The following is a 25,127-nucleotide window of genomic DNA, read 5'->3' as shown; positions in this document are numbered from 1 at the left end:
CAATGGCCTCTCCCTCCTTTGTAAAACCTACTCTGTTCTTTTAGGCCCATGTGACCACTCTTGTTTGTGTTCCCTTGACTTTCATTGTGTGCCTGCCTTGATCGGAGTATGCATTGTATTATAGCATGCACTGCGTTGTCTGTGGTTCCTCCTTGCACAGGGAAACTCTCCTGATTTCTTTGCTGCTGAGACTTCAGGGTAGGTTCTTTGTGCCTATTGTGATGGGCCTCTCCTCCATCATGGCTGTTGACATGCTCTTATTGATAAGAATATATTGACAAGCTCTTATTGATAAGCTGTTAGGTCTTTGGTGAAACATAGTCTTTGGGCTCTATTCCTTTACTTTCCAGGTATTTGAGTGCTGACTCTGAGACAAGAATGTGTTGTGCCATATATTAGCTATAGGCTTTGGGTGTGGCTGGTAATACTTGTCCAGAAGATCTTGGAGGTGAGAGAGGAAAGAAATATTTCTCCAGATACTCCAGGATGAGAGGGGGAAGCAGAAAAAAAAGACAACTCTAAAAATGAACTGCTCATACTTGCTGAAGCCCACCTTGCCTTTCCTCAGATGTCTGCCTGTTCATCCTTCCCTTAAGGTGGGTTGTGGAGTAGCAGGCTCAAGGGAGCTGAGTAGATAGATGTTCTGTAGATTTTGACCAGGGGTAGTGGGCAGCTGTTTGGGTTGGCTTCTGTGAGGAGCATCCTGGGGCATTTCTAGGGCCACTTTCTTAAAAGGAGGGGGGCTTTACTTCCTTTATGTGAACATTCACTCCCCAGCCTTGCTGGGTTCCTGCTTTGAGCTTTCCTTGCTGTATGCAAGAAAGGGTTCTGTCCCTGCCTTTGAGAAACTCATGGTTAGTGGAAAAGTCACATGCAAGCAGAAAGTGACTGGACGGCAACTATGACAGAAGACTTGAATGAAGTGGCTAAGCAGATTAATGCTCTGGAGCCAAGCAGACCTGGGTTCAGTTTCTGGTTCTTTCATTACAGAAGGCCGTGGGCAAGAGTCTACCTCTCTGTGAGTCTTGGTTTACTGTTTTGTAAAATGGGGATAGCAGTGTCACCTAACTCAAGACTCTTTTTGAAGATTCTGTGAAATGATGCAGTCTGGTGATCAGCATGGTGCCTGAGAGAAAACTGATGTGTAAGACTGCTCACATGTTATCCATGGTTCTTTGGGAGCACTGAGAAGCACCTTTTTGGCTGTTTTCTCAGGGTTCTAGTAGTAGTGGTAATGGTGCTAATGGGTTGGTGACAGTGATGTCCATGGTGTCCGAGAAACCAGCTCTGTAGTCACAAAGTGCTTAAGGAGTTCCTAGGACAGTCCTCATAGGCCCTGATGACTCCAGGCTATGGGTTTGTCTGTGTTTCCTCCACCTTTTTCACATGAACTCTTCTCAAAGGTGGGTTCCCTCCCAGTACCATTGTGAGCACCTACACTTTGGATCACCTACACTGATCAATTCCACGACTTTTCCCCAAGGGGAGGCACATGCGAGGCTTGTTTCATGTGCACTTATGGAGGAGAGCAGAAGCCGTGAAGACCCAGAATGGCACATCATCCCACGGTTTTTCTACAGAGCTTTTGTTCTTTTTGTTCTTTATAGGAGATTTATCTCCTGACATCAGAGTGATGGATAGGATAGACCTTAAAGTGCAGACTCAGGCCAGTGTGGGTCTAGGTCCTGACTCTACCACTCACAACCGTGGTGGCTTTGGGCAAGCGACCATCTCTCTGTTTCCTCATTGGTACAGGAAGTGTGATGGTACTTACCTCCATGATTCCTCAAAGGCTTCGAGGAGATGTTGCAGAATCATCATCTTAGCATAGTGTTCACACATTAGGAACACCCAGTTATTGTGAGCTAGAATCTCTTTAGCTATTGTTAGCTATTTAGCTATTTACCTATTGTTAGAGGGCTTGTAGGATGCTTTTCGGGAATATTAATTTACTGCCTGTGGAAGTTATGTGAGTTATTGCACAAGGAATATCTTAAAACTCAGATGTCCTTGGTGACAGGGGCTAGTAGGAGCACTCAGAGCTCAGCCTTTGTTGGGAGTGCAGATACAAGCCTTGGCTCCCACAAAAGCAATTGACTGCTGGTGAGGGAGAGGATGGAGTCACCCTGAGGGTGGGCCCTGTCTCTGGCTGGTACAGGAAATATATGCTGCTTTCCCAAGTTCTTTCTGTCTCCTTCCTTGTTGTATGATTCCATGTAAATAGAGGGTCTTTTCTATGAACTAATACAACAATATACTTTTCCTCTTTAGGATTTAAATATTTTTATTATAAGGTTTTATTTGAAGGTTTAACACAATTAGTTGAGTAATCATAAGAAATTTAGATGTTTGGGCTCAACAGTCAAAAGTTTTCTTTGAAAATCATCTTATTAAAGATGAAAGAAAGATTAATGAATGTAATTAAATTCTTGTTTATTGAATACAGTCATTCTCACTCTTGTATAAGCTTGATAACTAGGTCAAGAGAAATCTGTGGTTTTGATACATTTCTGAGTAATTACATATTTATGGAAAACAAGTTAATAAATTCAGGAGAATATGCTATGTGTCTCTTTTTGTGGCAGTAAAGTTTGTTATGTGGAATTAGTGACTTTTCACTATTTTGAGATATTTCTTATTTTGTGTGCTTTCTGTAGCTGTGCTTTGTTTTGTTTTTCCTCCAGGCGCCATATCTCCAAAACTTTTGGCCCACTAGCATTTATAGATTGTTCCCCCACAGGCTCTTGTAGCACACTGCTGTAGCATTAATAACACTGTGAGAGTGATGATGACTTCCTGGTGACACCCCGCCCCCCATCCCCACCAGATTTTGTAGAGAAAGAGCCTGCATTTGTTCTTGCCATATCCTGGGCCTAGCCCAGGGTTAGTATAAGGCAGCCAGAATGATCTGATTATGTCATTTCTTCTGCGTAAAGCCCTTCGTAAAACCCTTCGGTGGCTTGTAATTTCTTTTAGAAAAAAGACCAAATCATTAGCATGGCCTGCAGGGTATAACAATATGCTCTGTGGTGGAGAGGTTGGTGATGTCTGTCTCCTATAATGCAATGTAATGCAGTCCTGCATTACAGGACTGATTTGCTCATCATTGAGCAAATGGCTGATTTGCTCATCATTGAGTCCTTAGTACCTGGCATAGCATCTGGCACATAGTGGGTACCCCATAAATGTTTGTTGAATGAACAAATGAAGTAAATGGTGAGTGTCCAGTAAGTGATTTGAATCTATAAAATGGGATGGTTGTTGGATCTGAGGTCCCTTCATTATAAAATATCTCAATACTTTACAAAGTCTCTTGACACCTTTATAGTGATTCTTGCAGGCAGTCTTTGAGGTGCAGAGGAGAAAATGGAAGCTCAGGGAGGTTTAATAGATTGCTCAGGATGTGGCTGTGGGAGAAGCTGAGGGTTCCGCTAGGGTCTCTTCTCACACCCGTGCTGCTTCAAGGTGTGGTTTCTGACACTGGAAGAGCCATAGGGGAGATAAGGAAATAGGAATTCATTGAAAGAGATACTTGTGATAGTTTCTCTTGGTTTTAGTTATTTTAATTTCCTGATAATTGAACTTAAGGAGTTCAATTTGGAGTTGATGGGTTTAAGGTGTGGTTTTATTCTAGGGTCTAGGGAAACCCTGATCTCACTTGTAAGTGGCTAAAGTACAGGAATTACTGATGCATGTACTGATTGGTTGATAACTAAGATTAGAATTTATTCTTGTTGGAAAGCTTTTTGATAAGATTAGAAGTTAGTTGATGACTGATATATAACACTCTTTTGCTTTTTCAAAAGATGCCAGGTTGCTCCTGTTAGCTCTCTACTTTATCTCTGGGTATACCTGCTGCAGGGCTCTTTTGCATTGAGCACTGTTTTGGCTTTTGCACTCATCAGATGTAGAGTCAGTCTATCCTGAAAGTTAGAGTGCATTGAGGCCACACTCCCACCTTGGGGCTGAGGGCAGGGACTTTGTCAGGGTTTCACAGTCAGGTGTCCTGATTCCCCACCCAGCAAAACCTGTGGACTTAAGCACATTCACTTGCACATTGCACTTTCTAACAGCTGCCTGCAGGTCATATAATGTTGCACATAGACCGTGTCCATGAAGAAGCATTTATGTCTGATGAACACCTCTGCATCAAAGTCCTTTGTTGAGTCATCAGCGTGAGTGTATGAGAAGAGGAACTAAGGCCTGACCTAAGTGTACAGCCCTGGGATCTGGTGGTGGTGACTGGCTGAGGGGAGACAGTACCTCTGCGATCTGTTGACAATACGTGTATTGATCTTAGGGAGCTTCTCCATGATCTTGGGGGGTTCTCAAGGGCTGAAAGATTCTTGGAATCTAGTTTTATCAATATAGCCAGTATCTTTGTGGAACAGAGAGAGCTCAATGGTATTATAGAAAAATCACCGGGTAGGGAGCTGGAATGCTATGTGTGTCAGTTTGCTCTGACAACTGCTTTCCAAGTAAACAGGACTATCACTGATGTGTGTGCATCCTTTCTTCAGTAGGAAAACCCCAGTTTTATCTTTTATTTTTTAAAAGTAATCTCTCTGCCCAGTGTGGGGCTCGAACTCACAACCCCAAGATGAAGAGTTGTATGCTCTACTAACAGCCTACCAAGTGCCCCATGAAAGCCTTAGTTTTAAAATCCAAGATTGCTTTTTGTAGGTTGAGTCAGAGTGAAGAGAGCTGGATGATATGAAAGTATTGTAGTAGTAATGAAAGGCAGCATATTCCTTGTTCTTGGCTATCTTCCAGTTCGTCTGTCCATCCATCCATCCATCCCTCCATCCATCATCCATCCAGTTCCGTTCAGGGCCTGCTGAGTGTGGGGTCCCAGTATAAGAAAAAGATGAATCTGATTCTTGCTATCTTTTAGTTCATAGTCTAGTAGCAAAGTTAAAGAAGTATAAAAATAAGTAAAACAACAATAGCAAACAAGTATAGGAAACATTAATTATAGCACTAACAATGGCTACAGGAATACAAGGTGCCTGGAGACAGTAAACAGGGTGGCTTTACTTGGTACTCCTACCAAGTAAGAGTGGCTTGGTAAGGCCCAGAGTGGCTTCCCAGAGGAAAGATGAGTTGGACTTGACCAGGTGAAGAGGTGGCAGCTGCATGGTCATGGTCCCCATTGGGGCAAGGGCAGGGTGGCAAATTGAAGATGTAACAGAGAGCCAGTGTGGCCGGAGTGCTGAGTGTTAGGGAGATGCTGCAAGGTTCACACCCTGGTGGTTGGTGGTCACGGTGCTGTTTTCTTGATCTGTGCAGGCATTCCCTGATGAATTCTCTACTTGCTCACTCTTCTTTTTCAGAACTCCTATCTATTACCAAAAGCATCTATTTTTTTAAAAGATTTTATTTATTTATTTACGAGAGACCCACAGAGAGAGGCAGAGACAGGCTGAGGGAGAAGCAGGCTTCTTGTGGGGAGCCTGATGTGGGACTCGATCCCAGGACCTGGGGATCATGACCTGAGCTGAAGGCAGAGCCACCCAGGTGCCCAAAAGTGTCTATTATTGAAGCAATACCTGCTATGTTTTCCAAGATAGCAGGTGGCTTTATTTTTATTGCTTTAAAGATTGGTTGCTTCCTTTGCTTCTTGATCTCACGAGCGGTTTTCATTCATGAAGTAAACATCCACTGTGCATGCAAAGCATGACGCTGCAGGCTTTGCCCTAGGAACCCACAGACCTGACAGAGAGGAGTAAATAAATGATGATGATGCTGTGTCCGGGGTGGAAAGCAGTGGAAATGGAAGCTAGTGGGGTGGAATCAAACTCACAGGATTTTAAAGAGAGATCTTCAGTTTCCCAGGTGAAGAGGGACATGGGAGAGAAAGCAGACAGTGGGGAGAGAGCATGCCGAATCTCGGGAATGCTGAGCCAAGTGTGTTGGAGGGTGAGGCTAGTGAAGACAGGGAGGAGGAGCTTGCCAGAGATGAGATCGGAGAGGTGGTTTGGGGTCAGTACTCAGAGGGACTTGAAGGCAGTGCTTGGGACTTTAGATGTTATCCTGTGTCCAGTGGAGAATCATTTCAGAGTTGCAGGAAGAGGGAAACACTGTCAGTTATGATCCTGGTATAGAGGATGGTTGGTGTGGGAGGAGATGGTATGTGGAAGATGAGTTCAGGACATTGTCCTTGAACCTGACCATGGGGATGGAGAGGAAGAGGCAGGTTCGAGAGAAACTGAGGTAGAGGCCTCCCTCTACAGATTTAGCAGATGGGAGGGCAATGTCAGGGTTTGTCACTTTAGTGATGTGAGGGGCTGGGCCAGTCACAGAGATAAGGAAGAGGAAGTGGGTATTGGGTTGAGGAGAAGTAGTGAATCTTGGTTTGGCAATAGCTGAACTAAGTTTAGGGTGCCTGTGGGATAGCATTTGGCAGCTGGCCTGCTAGTCTTGGACTCAGACTAATGCTCTGGGCCAGAGCACTGGTTCTCAGTCTTTGGAACATCAGAATCCTCTGGTATTTGGGAGAGAGAGACCAGTCATCTATATGTTTCAGTTTTCACAGGTGATTCCAGTGCCACACCAGTCTAGAGAGAGAGACAGACTTGGGGTCATCCTTATAGCTGGCCCTGGAAGGTTCTACTGAGCAGAAGATCCCGGCTGGAGTGCTGGGGAGCATCAGCATGAGGGGTAGGGCATAGTGCAAGGCCAGAGAAGGAGCAAGAGAAGGTTTCAGTGAGGAAGGAGGTAAAAAAGGAACATCCTTCTTAGATAGGAAGATGAGGATATGGACATTGGTGGGTGGGGCATCCCTTCCAGCTCTCTCTCTGCAGGGCCTCTGCCCCTTCCCCATGAAGCTAGGTACTCCAGGGCCTCCCACTGACACGCTTATTTTCACTAATGCTGGAGCCAGTCTCACATGAGAGAGATCATTTTAGTTACCTTTTTTCTGTGTGCAAAAGACTAAGGGATGTTCTTGGCTGCAGCCAGTGTCTCAACCCTTCAGCTTCCCTGAGGACCTTCTTGAGCAGTCTGTTCATGCCTTATAGGTTTTTTTTTTTTTTTTGGTCTGAAATCTTTGGCTTCTGAAGCAGGAAAGTTGGGGATCCATCCAACGTTCTGAGGTTCAGGATGGGTCAGCAACCTTGGTGGGAAGAGTGTGTGTCTAGATCCTACAAAAGGGAGATATCAGAACTGTGGGAGGAAGTCCTGGGAAGATGATAAAACCATGCAGACTGGACTAAGGTGGTGTTAGAGCCCTGTGACTGATGCGTGCATCCTTGGTTCCCTATGTATCCTGAGGTTGGGTAGCAGGTCAGAGCCTGTTATACAATCTCCAGAACTTATAGATGGGTCTTGAGTTAGGTTAGGACTCATGGAGGGGTCCTAAATTGGCAAAAGTGGGAGTTTGTCCCCCTGGTAGGCCTGAATACCTGACTGAGGTCAGCTTCCAGAACCCAGTGAAGAGCCTTTAATCTGAACGAGCCAAAAAAAAAAAAAAAAAAAAAAAAAAATCTGAACGAGCCAACAAGAATCTGCCATATGATTCCACATGTGTCTTTAAGGATTTCCCTGAACCCAAAGACAGGGGCAGAGACCTGGTTGGCACTGGCCCTGGTGCTGAAAACCACAGCTGAGGGATGGGGAGAAAGAATCTGAGATAATTTGAGGGGAGGGGAGTAGCTGTCCTTAATATCAGGGTGCCACTGCGGTATGAAGCCATTTGCCCCTTAGGAAAGGAAAAAAAGAAAGGATTAATGTTCACTGAGTTTAAAAACTTCAATGCTTAGCAAAAAAGAAGGGAACAGGTGAGTGGATGGGAGTATGTGTACCAGTACAGAACATAAAGTAACAGAACACCACTCAGCTTTTGTGGGATGGAACATAGAGAAGTGGTTCAGAATTTAGAGCTGACTGAGCTGGGTTCAAATTCTGCATTTGCCAAGGATGCACTACCATAGCCAGTGAAGATGCTGTTATGGATGGTGTGTCCTTGGGTAAGTTACCTACCTTTAGGAGCCTCACTCACTAGGGTGAGTTTTCTCACTTTATAATTCTTTAAAAAGATTTATTTATTTGAGAGAGAGAGAATACATGAGCAGGGGGAAGGGCAAAGGGAGAGGGAGAAGCAGACTCCCCTCTGAGCCAGGAGCCTGATACAGAGCTCAGTCCCAGGACACTGGGGATTACAACCTGAGCCAAAGACAGACACTCAACCGACCAAGCCATCCAGGTATTCCGAGTTTTCTCACTTTAAATGGGTGAGATAACAATGCCCAGCTTAGATAATTATTGTAAGGACTCAGTGGTATATTAGTACGGGGAAGGTGCTTAACAAAGTATCCGTCACGCAGTAATGGTTCAATGAATGACAATAATAATGGTGATGATGATGGTACAATCTTGTGAGAGTACCTCTGTAGATACCTGTGCTGGTCTGAACCCACCACTGTAGTACGTGTGTGACAGAAAGAAGAACTTAAGCAAAAATCGGTTCAGCTGTGTGAATATCACCATATGGGAGGGAAGGCCAGATCCACTGGTAAAGATTCAAACACTGAGAGGGTAAGTGTGACAATGGAGAATCACAGAAACATTACTTGAAAGGAGATGAAACAGCACTAAGCCCAGGAGCCACGATCAAAGTTCGGTTGGCTATGAAGAAGAGAGGCAAGAGGATCTGGATCAACAATTAGAGGAGATAAGGACAGAGTAGCACACTAGCTTTAGTCTTTAGTGATGGTTTATATTTGTGTCACCTTTTCTATCTCCCTGAATATTTTGGTGGGTATTGGGGGAGGTGGCATTAGAGATTATTTACTTGATGCTTGTGTGTTAATTAGTCTCATTTTTACGACTAGACTTGTTACTGAGTAGCCTCTTATTAGATGCTTTTTTATGGATAGTATGAAAATCATTAGGTTGATAAGCAATCATTTAATTTCTGCCTCTTTTCGGGGAAGTCTGAACACAGTACTAGTGACAATACCAAGTCTCCAAATGTTGACAATTCCAATGAGAGTCTATAAGATTTGACAAAATAGTGATATTCATCTGGAAAAATAAATTGGTAAAAACATTAGAAAATTTTTTAGGGCAATGAAATGGCCTTCATTCTTCTAGATTCCTGTTTATTTCAACAAATATTTGAGTTTGTCTGCTATATGTGAAAACAGTGCAAGACCTTTTTTTGGGGAAATATAAAAATAGATACCAATTGGGCATCTTTTGTGATATATATTCTCTCTTTAAAAATTTTTTTTTTGTTACGATTTTATTTATTTATTCATGAGAGACAGAGAGAGAGAGAGAGAGAGAGAGAGAGGCAGAGACACAGGCAGAGGGAGAAGCAGGCTCCATGCAGGGAGCCCGACATGGGACTTGATCCCTGGTCTCTAGGATCACGCCCTGGGCTGAAGGCGGCGCTAAACCACTGAGCCACCTGGGCTGTCCTGCATATTCTCATATAACCCTATCTTTCTCCTTATGAGGGAACTATTTCTGTAGTTTGGGGTACAAGTGACAGAAAACTAAAATAACAAAGACATGAATAAGATGGAAATTTCTTTCTTATGTGTGAGAAGTCAGGAGGTAATTAGCTCAGGGTAGTTATAGAGCCTACATGGTCAGAGACTTGGGTTCCTTCTATCTTGTTCCATTATGAGGCTATCTTGGAAATGGCTTCTAAGTCTGAGGTCATTTCAAGACCCGAAATGGCTGCTGAAGCTCTAGTTTTTGTTTCGGCATTCCAGTCTTTGAGGGCCACTTTCCATGGCACTTCTTGCATACCATTGGCCTAATCTTGGTCATATGGCCATACCCAGCAGTAAAGGAGGTTGAGAAATATAATCTATATTCAGGGAAATCATGTGTCCATCTAAAAACCAGAATTTCTGTTACTAAAGAAGGAGAGGAGGGTGGCTATTGGCCAGCCTCACTAATACTGGCTCTATTTAACAGATGTGGAGTCTCAGAGTAGTGGAGATTCGCTGGGTACATATGGCTGATAAATGGTCGAGCCTTCACAACTTATTATAAAGCAATAATTTATTAATTTCATATGGTGCTTGGGTAAGAGCAGGAAAATAGACTGGTAAAGAAGTGATTTCTTTGCTAACTTGCATAGGAGCTTAATTCATGAGCCACCGGGAGTTACACAATAACAAGGGAAGGGATGATTATTACATTGTTGGGACATTTGGCTTTCAGTGCTGGAAAGAATTGGTAAGCTTGACCTTATGTTGCAGTGGAAACTCCAGATGAGTTTGAGTGAAAGGGCAAAACCTGGAGGTAAAGACAGGAAGATGTATACTGAGCTGTGTTGTGGGATCTAGGAGAGATGAACTATAGGACTCAGGTTAGGAGGAGTTAGGAGGCAAAACTTTTCCTGTCTACTTTCTTTTTTTATGTGGAATACATGAGTCAGAGACAAAGGACTTTATTACTAGCATAAAAAACATCACTGTGTATGTCCATTTCCCTTCCTCCACATCCCATGGGGGTGATGCCATGAGCTGTGCTTCTGTGTCACATCTGGAAGCACTGATCTGGGGGACCTGCTGCTTTATAGCAGGCAGTAAGCAAGCCTGCTTTTCAGCCCTGAGGGAGATGTTGTCTCATCCCTCCAGGCTGTTCACAGCAAGTACAACCCTGAAAAATGGCTTGGGTAAAAGCTGGTCAGGACCTTGCATTCTTGGCATGCCCAGCAGGACATGTTAGAGTGCCAGAGACCATGAAGGAGTGAGTCCCCCTAACAGGTGGTTGCTGGGATTAAATGGGATAATGTTTGTAGAGTGTGTGTGCCAATAGGAAGCTCTCGAGCAGTTTTATCCCTTATAACATCTGTGGGCTCTGAAAATGGTCTTGTGATAACATAGTTATTACAGCATTTCCACTTGGTTTTCAGTGTTTAGACAAGACAGAAATTTCTGGAATTGACGGGGTTCTGGGCAGACTGACAGGAAGAGAAAGGCTAACTCAATTGCTTGTGTATAGTTTCTGCTTCCTTTTTTTTTTTAATTTTTATTTATTTATGATAGTCACACAGAGAGAGAGAGAGAGAGAGAGAGAGAGAGAGGCAGAGACACAGGCAGAGGGAGAAGCAGGCTCCATGCACCGGAAGCCCGATGTGGGATTCGATCCCGGGTCTCCAGGATCGTGCCCTGGGCCAAAGGCAGGCGCCAAACCGCTGCGCCACCCAGGGATCCCTAGTTTCTGCTTCCTTGAATATGTTTTTTTTTCTTTCTTGTATACATTTTATATCCAGTACCTCTCCAGGGCATGTACTCTGCTCGGTCTTGGTAAATGATAATTCTCTTCTTTCTTATGTCTAATCAAATGTAGTCTATTTTTTGAGCTTAATTGTTGTGGTTTGCTAGAATTTAAATAAAGTACACCGAGTTTTTCTTAAACAGGTTATTACTTTTTTTTTTAATTTTTATTTATTTATGATAGTCACACAGAGAGAGAGAGGGAGGCAGAGACATAGACAGAGGGAGAAGCAGGCTCCATGCACCAGGAGCCTGATGTGGGATTCAATGCCCGCTCTCTAGGATCGCGCCCTGGGCCAGAGGCAGGCGCTAAACTGCTGTACCACCCAGGGATCCCAAACAGGTTATTACTTGTTTATACACATATTTAGCAAAATCCTTGATAATTGGTTCCAAATTAATGAAACTTTAAACCCGTATGACATATGGATATAACATACCATAAAAATGTAGAGCTTGGTGATGTTTAAAGATTAGCTTAACTTTCCAGTGTTATAGAAGAGGAAACTGAGGCAAGAAATGAGAAGGCAGCCACTGACGAGTGGTCCCAGGTGCTGAGTAACACATGCAGTGCTGGGTCTTCACCCATGGCCCCGTCTGAGAAGCCTTGAATCCATTAGGGTGAATAGAGAGGGGACCAAAGAGAATCTTTCTATAATTTTTGAGTAAATATCAGGCCAGGCCTTACCTATCCTCATTTGAAAATGAACAAATAGGAAAAGAACACTAGAGAGCACACACTGAAAGATCCACTGTATATAGGGAAATAAACAAGGCATGCAAGAGATAGAGGAAGAGCAAGCTTTGGGTTAAAGGTTTCCCAGCTTCAAGCGTCATCTTTTTTGTCCTCTCTGAGAAGTTCTAGTTGCTGTGAAAGGTAAGATGATGAGTCAACAGACGGAGATGAGAAAGGGGTTTGTGGATTCAAAGCACATAAGGAGATAAAGCACACAATGTTAGCATCTGGAATTGTGGCACTGCTGAAAGCCAAGGAGTCAGGAGGAAGACAATCTGGTGCTCTCAGAAGGGATAAGAAAGCATCAGAGGAGACCCCAGATGTGGATAATGGACCAGATTGGAGACCAGAGCAAACGGCCTAGAAGGAAGCCTCAATTATTCTGAATGGAAGAAGGACCGATTCTGTAAATTATAAAGGTTCATGTCGAACCAGGCAAAATTAGCAAAAATTAGTTAACACTTGAAATATCCAGGTGAAATATTTTTTTAATTTCAAGAATAAGGAGAGGGTATTATTAGCATCCTGGCAGAAAGAAGAGGAAATCAAAGAAAAAAAATTAGCTAGGCTCAAACTTATCTACACCATAGGTGCCAGAGGGCAGTGGGGCAGTGCCTATTGAGTTCTGAGGGAAAAATATAACCAAAGAATTTTATTCTCAACCCAGTTTAAGTTCCCATTTCATGGTAACAGAAATTCTTTTCAGTTGTGCAAGAACATACTTTGTGTGTAGATTTTACTACATCCATGCATCATTCTGGGGAAAAAAATCATTGGAAGGCATGCTCTTGTCACTGAGAGATAAATTTTTTTTTAATTTTTATTTATTTATGATAGTCACACACACACACACACACACACACACACACACACACACACACACAGAGAGGCAGAGACATAGGCAGAGGGAGAAGCAGGCTCCACGCACCGGGAGCCCGACGTGGGATTCGATCCCAGGTCTCCAGGATCGCGCCCTGGGCCAAAGGCAGGCGCTAAACCGCTGCGCCACCCAGGGATCCCATGAGAGATGAATTAAAATAAAAGACCATCCATGGGCAAGGTCGAGAAAGAAAGGATTGACAGTGAGAGTAGGACCATTCAAGCATAAAATGATTTCAAAGTAATTGTGATTATGATTATAAAGTATAATACAAATGAAATAATCATTGAGAACAGATAAAACATGCAACTGTAGTTAACAGAAAAAGCAGGCATTCCTGCTTAAACCAGAGATCATGCACATGAGTACACTCTGTCCTCTAAAGAACTATACAAATGTGAGGGATAAAAATTTGAAAGCAAGCTCTGTGCCCTCCAGTCTGCCTGGACATGTGTTTTCTAGCTAGTGAAATGCTATGCAGATATACATTATACCTGGGGCCACTTATGTTGGGATTCCTCTGGGCTTCATCTTTTTGAACTGCCCTGGGGAGATTTGCTTGGCACCTTCATTTTTAAAAAAGATTTTATTTATTTATTTGAGAGAAAGTGAGCATGAGCAGTAGGGAGGGGCAAAGGGAGAGGGAGAAACAGACTCACTGCTGAGCAGGGAGCCCAATGCGGGGCTTGATCCCAGGATCATGGGCCAAGCTGAAGGCAGCTTTTTAACTGACTGAACCACCCAGGTGCCCCGGCACCTTTATTCTGTAGGAGGGCATATCACTGGTGGAAATGTAAAATAGTACAGGTTCTTTGGAGAATGATTTGGCAGTTTCTCAAAAAATTAAACATGAAGTTACCTTGTGACTTAATAATTCCATTGCTAGGTGTGTACCCAAGAGAACTGAAAATAGATGCTTACACTAAAACTTGTACAGGCATTTTCATAGCAGTAGTAGTGTTATTTATGCTAGCCAAAAATGGAACAACTCAAATATCCATCAGTTAATGAATGCATAAACAAAATGTATACATCCATAGAATGGAGTATTATTTAGCTATAAAAAAGAATGAAGTACTGATTCATACTACAATATGGATGAAACTTGAAACATTCTAAAGAAACCAGACACAGAAGACCACATGACTCCTTTTTTATGAAATGTCTAGGAGAAGCATAGAGACAGAAAGTAGATTAGTGGCTGCCAGGGAAATGGGGGTATAGGAGTGAGTGCTAATGGGTACAGGATTTCTTTTGGGATGAAAATGTTCTGGAGTTAGATAGTGGGGATGAGTGTACAACTTAGCAAGTACGCTAAATAAAGCCTGCTGAGTTCTAAAGGGTCCATTTTTATGGTATGTAACTTATGTCTCACTTAAAAAAAATAATCCTTTTCCTTATTATTAAATGTTAATTGTAGGAAAGTAAGAAAATAGAGACCAAAGAAATTAAAAAGCAGCCATCATCTCTCTTTTTTTGCTTTTTTTTTTTTTTAACATTGTTGACAATGTTATATTAGTTTTAGGTGTACAACATAGTGGTTAATGGTTTGACAATTCTGTACGTTACTCAGTGCTCATCGTAATAAATATAATTACTACCTGTCAAAATGCAGTGATATTACAATACTATTAACTGTATTCCCTATGCTGTACTTTTCATCTTCGTGACTTATTTAATACTGGAGCAATACTTTGTACCTCTTAATCCCCTTTATCTGTTTTGCTTGTCACCCACCTACTTCCCTCCTGGCAACCATCAGTTTTCTGTTTAAGAATCTGATTTGTTGGGGATCCCTGGGTGGTGCAGCGGTTTGGTGCCTGCCTTTGGCCCAGGGCGCGATCCTGGAGACCTGGGATCGAATCCCACGTCGGGTTCCCGGTGCATGGAGCCTGCTTCTCCCTCTGCCTATGTCTCTGCCTCTCTCTCTCTCTCTGTGTGACTATCATAAATAAATAAAAATTTAAAAAATTAAAAAAAAAATCTGATTTGTTGGGCAGCCTGGGTGGCTCAGCGGTTTAGTGCTGCCTTCGGCCCAGGGTGTGATCCTGGAGACCCCGGATTGAGTCCCATGTTGGGCTCCCTGCATGGAGCCTGCTTCTCCCTCTGCCTGTGTCTCTGCCTTTCTCTCTGTGTGTCTCTCCTGAATGAATAAGTAAAATATTTAAAAAAATCTGATTTATTTTGTTCTTTTAGGTTCCCTACATGTAAGCAAAATCATATTGTATTTGTCTTTTTCTGTTTAATTTCACTTCGCATGATACCCTTTAGGTCCATCCATGTTATCACAGATGGCAAGATACCATTCTTTTTTATGGATGAATAAAATTCCATTGTGTATATATGTATGCCATATTTTCTTTGTTCGTTCATCTGTCAGTGGACACTTGGACTGCTTCCATATCTTGGCTGTTGCAAATAATGCTGCAACAAATATACGGGTTATATATCTTTTTCAATTAGTGTTTTTATTTTCTTTGGGTAAATACCCAGTAATGGAATTATTGGATGATATGGTATTTCTAGTTTTAATTGTTTGAGGAACCTCCATACTATTTTCCACAGTGGCTGCACCAATTTACATTCTCATCAGCAGTGCCCAGGGGTTCCCTTTTCTCCACATCCTCACCAATATTTTTTTTTAAAAGATCTTATTTATTTATTTATGAGAGACACAGAGAGAGAGGCAGAGACATAGTTAGAGGGAGAAGCAGGCTCCCTACAGGGAGCTCGATGTGGAACTTGATTCCAGGATCCTGGGATCCTACCCTGAGCTGAAGGCAGACGCTCAACCACTGAGCCACCCAGGCATCCCTCACCAACACTTGTTATCTCCTTTTTGATACTAGCCATTCTTCTGAGTGGCATGAGGTGGTATCTCATTGTGGTTTTGATTTGCATCTCCCTGATGATTAGTGATGTTGAGCATCTTTTCATGTGTCTGTTGGCCATTTGTATATTTTCTTTAAAAAGATATTTATTCAGATCCCCTGCTCATTTTTTTTATTTTTTAATTTTTAATTTTTTAATTTTAATTTTTTATTTTTTATTGGTGTTTGCCAACATATAGAATAACACCCAGAGCTCATCCCATCAAGTGTCCCCCTCAGTGCCCGTCACCCAGTCACCCCCCCCCCACCTCCCTTTCTACCACCCCTTGTTTGTTTCCCAGAGTTAGGAGTCTCTCATGTTCTGTCTCCCTTTCTGATATTTCCCACTCATTTTTCTCCTTTCCCCTTTATTCCCTTTCACTATTTTTTATATTCCTCAAATGAATGAGACCATATAATGTTTGTCCTTCTCCGATTGACTTACTTCGCTCAGCATAATACCCTCCAGTTCCATCCATGTCGAAACAAATGGTGGGTATTTGTCATTTCTAATGGCTGAGTAATATTCTCTTGTATACATAAACTATATCTTCTTTATCCATTCGTCTTTCAATGGACACCGAGGCTCCTTCCACAGTTTGGCTATTGTGGACATTGCTGCTATAAACATCGGGGTGCAGGTGTCCCAGCGTTTCACTCCATCTGTATCTTTGGGGTAAATCCCCAGCAGTGCAATTGCTGGGTCGTAGGGAAGATCTATTTTTAACTCTTTGAGGAACCTCCACACAGTTTTCCATAGTGGCTGTACCAGTTCACATTCCCACCTACAGTGCAAGAGGGTTCCCCCTTTCTCCACATACTCTCCAACATTTGTTGTTTCCTGCCTTGTTAATTTTCCCCATTCTCACTGGTGTGAGGTGGTATCTCTTCAATAAATGGTGCTGGGAAAATTGGACATCCACATGCAGAAGAATGAAACTAGACCACTCTCTTTCACCATACACAAAGATAAACTCGAAATGGATGAAAGATCTAAATGTGAGACAAGATTCCATCAAAATCCTAGAGGAGAACACAGGCAACACCCTTTTTGAACTCGGCCACAGTAACTTCTTGCAAGATACATCCACGAAGGCCAAAGAAACAAAAGCAAAAATGAACTATTTGGACTAATGGACTAAATGGACTTCATCAAGATAAGAAGCTTTTGCACAGCAAAGGATACAGTCAACAAAACTAAAAGACAACCTACAGAATGGGAGAAGATATTTGCAAATGATGTATCAGATAAAGGACTAGTATCCAAGATCTATAAAGAACTTATTAAACTCAACAGCAAAGAAACAATACAATCCTGAAGTGGGCAAAAGACATGAACAGAAGTCTCACAGAGGAAGACATAGACATGGCCAATAAGCACATAAGAAGATGTTCTGCATCACTTGCCATCAGGGAAATACAAATCAAAACCACAATGAGATACCACCTGCTCATTTTTAAATCAGATTATTTTGGTATTGAGTTGTATAGGCTCTTTTTAAAAATAATTTTTAGAAATTTTTTATTAACTCATGAGAGACACAGAGAGAGGCAGAGACATAGGCAGAGGGAGAATCAGGGTTTCTGTGGGGAGCCTGATGTGGGACTCGATCCCATGACTTCTGGATCATGCCTTGAGCCAAAGACAGATGCTCAACCACTGAGCCACCCAGGAGTCCCTGTATAAGTTCTTTATATATTTGGATATTAACCTCTTATTGGATATGTCATTTGCAAATATCTTCTCTCATTCACTAGGTTTGATTTTTGTTTTGTTGTTGGTTTCCTTTGCTGTACAAATGCTTTTATTTTGGTGTTGACTTATTTATCTTATAACTGAAAGTTTGAACCTCTTAATCCCCTTCACTTCTTTCACCCATACCTCCATCCCCACCTCTGCTCTGGCAACTACCAGTTTGTTCTTTGTATTTAAGAGTCTGTTTTTTGTTTTGTTTTTTAAGATTCTGCATGTAAGTGAAATAATATGATATTTGTCTTTCTCTCTTTGCCTTATTTCACTTAGTGTAATAATACTCTCTAGGTCCATCCATGTTGTTGGCAAGATTTTATTCTTTCTTATCAGCTGTCATCTTATTATAAATACTTGGGGTATATATGTCCAGACTTTTTCTATGTGTCTTTCTCAGAGTTGGATTGATAGACTTTTTTATGCTTTTTTTCCTGTCTTGAGTTGTGTTAGTATGGGCATAGTTCATGGGCATAGTCCACAAGCATGTTCTTTTATTAGCGTTATAGCCTCTTGCTATGGTGTTGACGTTGGAAACAGTGCTTTTCTGCAAGTGGCAACAGTACACTTTATGAAGTCCAAAGATGGGGGTTCTGTTTGGACTTCCCTTAGGTTTGTGAGCTTGAGAGAGGCTCTTAATTTCATTCTGCTCATCTGGAAAGAAATTGTAATACTTGGTGATATAGTATCCACCAGGATGGTTCAAAATGAAAAATAAAGGCAAAACCATATTAAGTGCTAGGAGGATATATAGCAGCCAGAACTCCCATGCCCTGCTGGTGGGAGTGTATATTGTGTTAGCCACTTTGGAAAACGGTATCATCTACTGAAGCTGAACATCTGCTTACCTACCTTATGACCTAGCAAGTCTACTCCAAGGTATCCACCCTACTGAAAGGCATACAGATGTGTAGCAAATGGCATGCTCAAGAATATTTAGAGCACCATCTGTACCAGCCCAAACTGGACAACCCTAGTGTCTATCAGCTGTAGAATGGACAAATACAGTTGGTAAACTCTCACAGTGGACAACTGTAGTCAGTAAGAGTTAATTAATGAATAACAATTTGATGAAAAATCAGGATGAATTTCACAGATACAGTTTCATTCAGACACAGAGATTACATACTATATGATCCCATTCATATAAAGTTTAAACAGAACTAATCTATGCTGTTAGAAATCAGAATAGTGGCTACACTTGGGGGGCAGGTAGTGGTAGAAGGGAGTGCAGTGGGTTTCTGGGGTGTGCTGGCGATGATGTTCTGTCTCTCCATCTGGGTGGGTGCTGGTCACATGGATGTATTCACTCTGAGAATTCTTTGACCTGTACACTTATATTGTGTGCACTTTTCTGTACATATGTTACACGTCTGTAAAAAGCATATTTAAGTAGGGTCCATGCCCAGTATGGAGCTTGAACTCATAACCCTGAGATCAAGTCGCATGCTTTACTGACAGCCAGCCATGTGCCCCTGTAAAAAGTGTATTTTAGATCACTGAAGAAAGGAAGCATATCAATCACATACTCTTATTAAAACTGCAATAATAAGAATGAAAGTTTTATTGTATAGTTGATGAATAATATAATTATTGTAACTTATTTCATCTTTATTACTTTGATCATTTGTATTTGTTTTATAATGTATGTAACACATTGGTACATGAGAATGTATATTTAATTTACAAATAAATGTATGTATGTTAGAACTGTTGGCTTAATATTTCTCAATTGTTGGTACTGAAGGATCAAAAAGTTTGGTGAGCTGTGGCTCAGGGTCTTAACAAGGGGGTAGTCTGAGCAGAGGCTGGCTGTGGGAAGCAAGTGGGTGAGTGGGTGAGCCTCAGGCAGTTCAGTGGGTGTTGTGTGTTTAGGTTGGTTTCCTTGTGGCTGGAGCATAAAGTGTGAGACACACGAGGTGCTGGTGAAGCTAGAGAGGGAAGCAGTCCAGGCCTCCAGGGCAAGGGCTGCAGGGAAGCTCTGAAAGGTGAAAGGACAAAAGCAAGGGGCTAGCAGAAGAAAGGAGCCAGTAGAGGAGGCCAGAGAGGCTAAGGGGATGGGAGGGACAGAGCCACACAGTCCTTATTAGGGGCTGAGAGCCGAGTTTCCAGAAAAAGGGACTAGTGAACCATGTTTAAAGCTAATAAGAGTGAAATAAGTCAATTGGAGAAAGATAATTATCATATGGTTTCACTCATTTGGCATATAAGAAATAGTGAAAGAGACTATGTAAGGGAAAGGAGAGAAACTGAGTGAGGACAAATTAGAGAGGAAGACAAACCACGAGAGATTCTTAACTCTGGGAAACAGACAAAGGGTTGCAGAAGGGGAGGTGGGTGGGGGGATGGGGTAACCAGGTGATGGGCACTAAGGAGGGCACTTGATGGGATGAGCACTGGGTATTAGACTATTTGTTGGCAAATTGAATTCACATAAAATATTTTTAAAAAAGCTATCAAGAAGTGGGGCTGCCTGAGGCTACTAGCCTCAGCAAATTGGGAGGTCTCGGCCTGGGAAGGAGCAGCCCCACTAGTTAGGTGGAGTGTTACCAAGTGGGTAGTAGTGAGATGATGCAGTGCTAAGGGAGTCGGAGTATTTGATGGAAAGCAGCCTGGAGTTCAAGGGTCAGAGCTCTTTTGAAGACTGGGGAGAACTACAGGTGTTCTCAGGTAGAGGGTAGAATCAAGAGAGTGGAAGAGATTGGGGTTGCCAGGGAGGGGGTGCCAAGCCCCAAGCCCAGGTCAGCAGTTGGCAGCTGCCTCTTTCTCAGAGATGGGAGCAGAGGACCAGGAGAAGATGGAGAAACATTTAGATAAAGGGAGGGATCTGAGAGAGTTGAAGTCAACTTTCCTCAGTGAAGGAGGTGATGCAGCCGCCCACTGGGGTGTGCAGTGAGATGTGGAGGTGTGGGGAGAAAGGGTGCTTTGAAGGAGCGAAACCAGCGACGTGGGGTGGGGGTGGGGCCTTTGCAGGCACCCTGTGCAGGATGCTTATCTGTGTCAGCGGGTCGGGTTGAGAGGCTGCCTCCAAGTGTGCTCCAAGGGTAGGGGTGTTTGTTTCTGGGCACGCCTGAGTTCCTTTCCTGCTGGGTAGTGCCTGATGCCACGGCTTCTACTTTGGGATTGCCAGAATGCATTTCCCTATGGAGTCAGTGCTTTCTCTGGGGTTGATTCCTCAGGCAGACCCTCACGGGCTTACCACAGCATGTATCTAAAGCATTCTGGGAAAGAAGAATAGTGACCGAAGAAGTTTAAGTTGATTTTGATCCACTTAGGACAGGCATTGCTACCTTGTAGGCTAATGGTGATATCAGATATTGGTCTGTGGGAAAAATATTTGACATTTCAAAGAACAGATTGAACTCAGATCTTATAGTGCTAAAGTTGGGTCTGACCTTGCTTTGAAAAACAAATCTTACCATATTGAAGCACCGATGTAAATGGAGTTATTATTCTTCCTACTTTTACAGTGGCTACTGTGTGCAAAGAGACGTGCTGGGATGGTATATCCTATTGACCTGGGATTATGAAGCCCGTCATGTATTCCTGGTAAGTTGGCTTATGGACCTGAACAAGATGTGCTTGCATGAGCATAGGACTGTGATGTGCAGCCACTGACTGGTGCCTTCAGGTACGGGGTGGTCTGGGTGGTGGTGCAGCCAGAGGAAGTTGACTGCCAAATGGTGTCTGCAGGGCTGAGGAGCTACTGGGTGGCTTTCAGGGCATGAGGCATGCTCAGGAAGCCATGTGTGCAGAGAGTGTTTTAGGGGTTCCTTTGCCAGTTTAAATTCTGAGGTTTTCTCTGTTGGTCTTATGTGAAGGGCCTTCCCTTTCTTCCTCCACCTCCTTATGCAAAACCTCTTGTTGCTGCCCTGTTGTGCTGTCACCCCTTTGCTTCCACTGGTCAGAAGAAAGAGGTTCTATATCTGACTCCCTAAGAGCTGGAATGACCCCCTTTCTCTCAGCCTCAGCCAGGTCCCTGTCCCTCCCCCAGACCACTGTCCTCTCTTTCCAGTTCAGTACCTACCACTTTTGGCTGTCCTTGCCTCAGACCCTCCCTTTAACAGAAAGGCCAGCTCTTGTGCCAGGTGCTTGGCCGTGGGAAGAAGACTGAAGGCATAGGAAGACAAGTAAGATGTGGTCATTGTCTTCAAGATACTTCATTCTACAGGGCACCCCCTGCCACCCACTTCCACTGCCTACCCCCATTCTTGCTCCCTGAGATTGTGCCCATCCTACCTGGGACCTCTTCTGAGAAGGTTTTTCTGCACTCCCCAGCTGCTGGAGCTCTCCTTCATTTTATTTATTTTATTTTATTTTATTTTATTTTATTTTATTTTATTTTATTTTATTTTATTTTATTTTGTTTTGTTTTGTTTTGTTTTATTTTATTTATTTTATTTTATTTTATTATTTTATTTATTTTATTTTATTTTTTATTTTATTTTATTATTTTATTTTATTATTTTATTTTATTTTATTTTATTATTTTATTTATTTTTAAAAAGATTTATTTAGTTGTTAGAGTGTGCACCTGTGCAAGAGCCAAGTTCGGGGAGGGGCAGAGAGAGGGAGAAGTAGGCTCCCTTCAGTGCAGAGCCTGATGTGGGGCTTGATCCCACCTGAGATCATGACCTGAGCCGAAGGCAGACGTCTACTTAACTGACTGAGCCACCCAACGGCCCTGATCTCCTTCCTTTTAAACCCTTGTGACACATGTTTTAGCCTCCTCATGGCCCTGGCTACATTCTGCATTGTGTCTTGTTTTTGGGGTGTACCCTGTACCACCTACCTTAACTCCTTGACTAGACTTTAAGCTCTTCTAAGGCAGGGATTGTTTCTTGCTCATTATTGTATGCTGGGCAGTGCCTTGCTTAGTACCTTATACACAGTAGGTGCTCAATAATTGTTATTAGACTGAAACCAACTTGGATTCTCTTATGGCTCTCAGCGTCTATCCTCTTTGTGGCCATGGTCCTCAGGTCTTGAGATAATGGAAAAAAATAAAAGGGGGAGAGGCAGAGAGTGTTTGCCTGAAAGAATCCTAAGAGATTCTGTTTAGGTAGGAGCAGTCACAACAGTGGTAAAAGCTGAAATATTATAATATTTCAGATTCTTCTAGTAGCCTTACCATTCTGTCAACCCAGTGTCACAAAAGAGGCAGAAAGTACAGTCTCTGATGCTTTCCTACCAGGGATTCAGTCTTCCCTGATGTTGCATAATTAACTACAAGACAAGTAATTCATATAGTGCTTAGACAAAACACTTTCCCTGAAGCTTACCCACTGGTGGGATTAATTCCCCTAAGGAGGATGCTGGAGACAACTCCTGGTATAGAGGTAGGAGTGTATGACAAAACAGACTCAGAGAAAGCGATTTCCCTGACATTGCACAACAATTAGTGGCAGAACTGAGATTGGACTCTCTCAGTCAATCTTGTTCTAGAAATGGAGCTCCTCTTTAGTCTGTGCTTTTGGGTCTGATGAGAACTGGCTTTCAGGATGAGGTATCTGGCTAGCTCAGGTGGAAGAACACTTGACTCTTGATCTCGGAATTGTGAGTTTGAGCCTCATGCTGGATGTAGAGATTACTTAAAAATAAATAAATAAAAAAATTAAAGGAAAAAAGACTACAAAAAAAAGAACTGGATTTCAGGAGAGGGGCTATGGCTGCCTACTTGCTGTTCATGGGACATCTGGGCAGAATTGCTCAGATGTAATAGAATCTGAGATTCTATTACAACTGTGATAGAAACAGTAGAGGGAAATTTCAGTGAACTGAAGAAAAACATGATTGTTCAAATTCAGTGGATTCATCCAGTTCACACTAAAGCCAACACTTACCTCTGTTTTCTTGTAAAATTCTTAGACTCCAAGAAGAAAGAGAAAAATCTTAAAATTTTGTAAGAAGAAAGAGGAGGTTCTCAAAGGAAAGAGAATTAGAATCTTATTGGGCTTCCCATTTGTGACCCTGGAGGCAGGAAGGCAGTGGACCCGTACCTGCAGACTGTTCAAGGGAGAGGGGCCATGGTCCTCTGTATATGCAGCCAAGATGCCACTCATAGGTTATTGCAAAAGAAAGGCATTTCAGACACATGAAGGCATAAGTCATACAGTATGTCTTCAGGTGTGTAGGTGAGAAAATGTGCGGTAGAGTTCTCCAGTAGAAGGATGGTGAGAGCAGGGCTGAGATGATGAGGCTGGGCAAGAGTGCAGGAAGCAGTGGGGAGTAGTGTACCTGTCAGTGCATGTGGTTTAATCTCAGTGGCTATTGCTGTTCTGAGGTGCTTTTTATTGTGCTAAGTTACTGACGATTTTTAAGATAGAGAGGAACGGCGTATGGAAAAACATAATAGGCTGAACATAAAAATTCTAAACTACCCTTGCAAAACCTAAGGCTTTGTGAGAAGGGAGGAGAGAGTAGGGAAATAAGTGGTCACTCAAATAAACAGAGCAAATGAAACATAGAGGCATGGTCGTTCACTTGTGTTCTGGAAGGAAAAGTGTCCAGTTTTGACTTTTGGGGATCAGAAGATATATTAGGACTAGATTTGGTTATGTATAGTAGACAACCCCTGCATAACAATGGCTAACACAATAAAGGTTTATATGTTTTCATCTCATGAAAAAGTAAAGAGGTGGACAGTCTAGGACTGGTACAGTGGAATCAGAGTCATCCCAGACCCAGGTTCCTTATATCTTGCTGCTCTTCCATCCATGGCAGATTGCCTCCTGATTCAAGATGTCTGCTTGAGGTCCAGTCATCACATCTGCATTCCAGGAGACAGAGGGGGAAAAGGGGTATACCCTTTCCCATCCAGACACTTCTCAAAAGTCTCACACAGCACTAGTATTTACACCTCATTGAGTAGAGCTTAGCCACACTGAGCTTCAAGGAAACATAGGGTGTGCTTAGCTAAAAATAGGAGTTCTCATGCTAAAGAAGAAAGGAGGAAAGAAAGAAATTGAGATCTCTGCCTCAGAAGATAATCACTAGCAGAATGTAAATTAAAACAAGTTTTCTTTTTTACCTTTTTAATTGGCAAAAAGTTACAAAGATTGATAAAACCAGCCGTACAGTAAATGGGGAAGTTGGTCCTCTTACATTGCTGGTGGGAGTATAAATTGTCCTAACTTTTGGGGAACATAATCTGAAAATATCTGGTAAAAATTAAAATATCCCTAATCAGGAAACTCATCAGTGCACTTCTAGGAACCTGTCCTGCAGGAATAAAGCACCAATGCAAAAAGCAATACAAAGCTGTTTTCTTCACCACTGTTTGTATTGGCAAAAAGGTGGGAGGAATGGAAGCACCTATCAGCGATAGATTAGGCAGTGATTACAAAGGAGCCAGCTTTTTCTCTTTTGACCCGGGAGAAGGCCACAACCTGTTGTAGGTTTCAAAGATAAATTGCATAATAATGTCTCTAGCAGGTGTTGCAAACTGGTGGCCCATGGTGGCATTTAACACTGTGCTGGGCACAGTGCTTTACACAGTGAATTGACTCTCTTTTCACAATGAAGTCACAAGGTTGGTACTATCCGTTTACCTATTTTCAGAGGAGGAAATTGAAGCACAGAGAGACTAAATAACTTTTTTGTGGTCACCCAGCCAATACACGCTGGGCCCACAATGTGACTAGGCCTCCAGAAT

The 25,127-nt window shown here is 42.5% G+C and overlaps 1 protein-coding gene across 26 annotated transcripts in view; it reads left to right on the top strand.

The window, feature by feature from the left end:
• Positions 1–25,127, top strand: part of RALGPS1 (Ral GEF with PH domain and SH3 binding motif 1) — a 291,129-nt gene that overhangs the window by 5,350 nt on the left and 260,652 nt on the right. For 20 of the 26 annotated variants that reach the window (XR_011999844.1, XM_072748577.1, XM_072748581.1 and 17 more), the window contains exon 2: positions 20,944–21,022. The gene's annotated coding sequence lies outside the window, so the exon portion shown is untranslated. Of the gene's footprint in view, positions 1–83; positions 199–20,943; positions 21,023–25,127 lie in introns of those variants that run through there. The other 6 variants (XM_072748585.1, XM_072748573.1, XM_072748575.1 and 3 more) reach the window with 3 other exon arrangements.

Source organism: Vulpes vulpes, chromosome 2 (assembly GCF_048418805.1).
Source record: "Vulpes vulpes isolate BD-2025 chromosome 2, VulVul3, whole genome shotgun sequence".
NCBI lineage: Eukaryota > Metazoa > Chordata > Mammalia > Carnivora > Canidae > Vulpes > Vulpes vulpes.
Note: the sequence above shows the minus strand (reverse complement) of the source record. Positions and strands in the feature narration are given on the sequence as shown.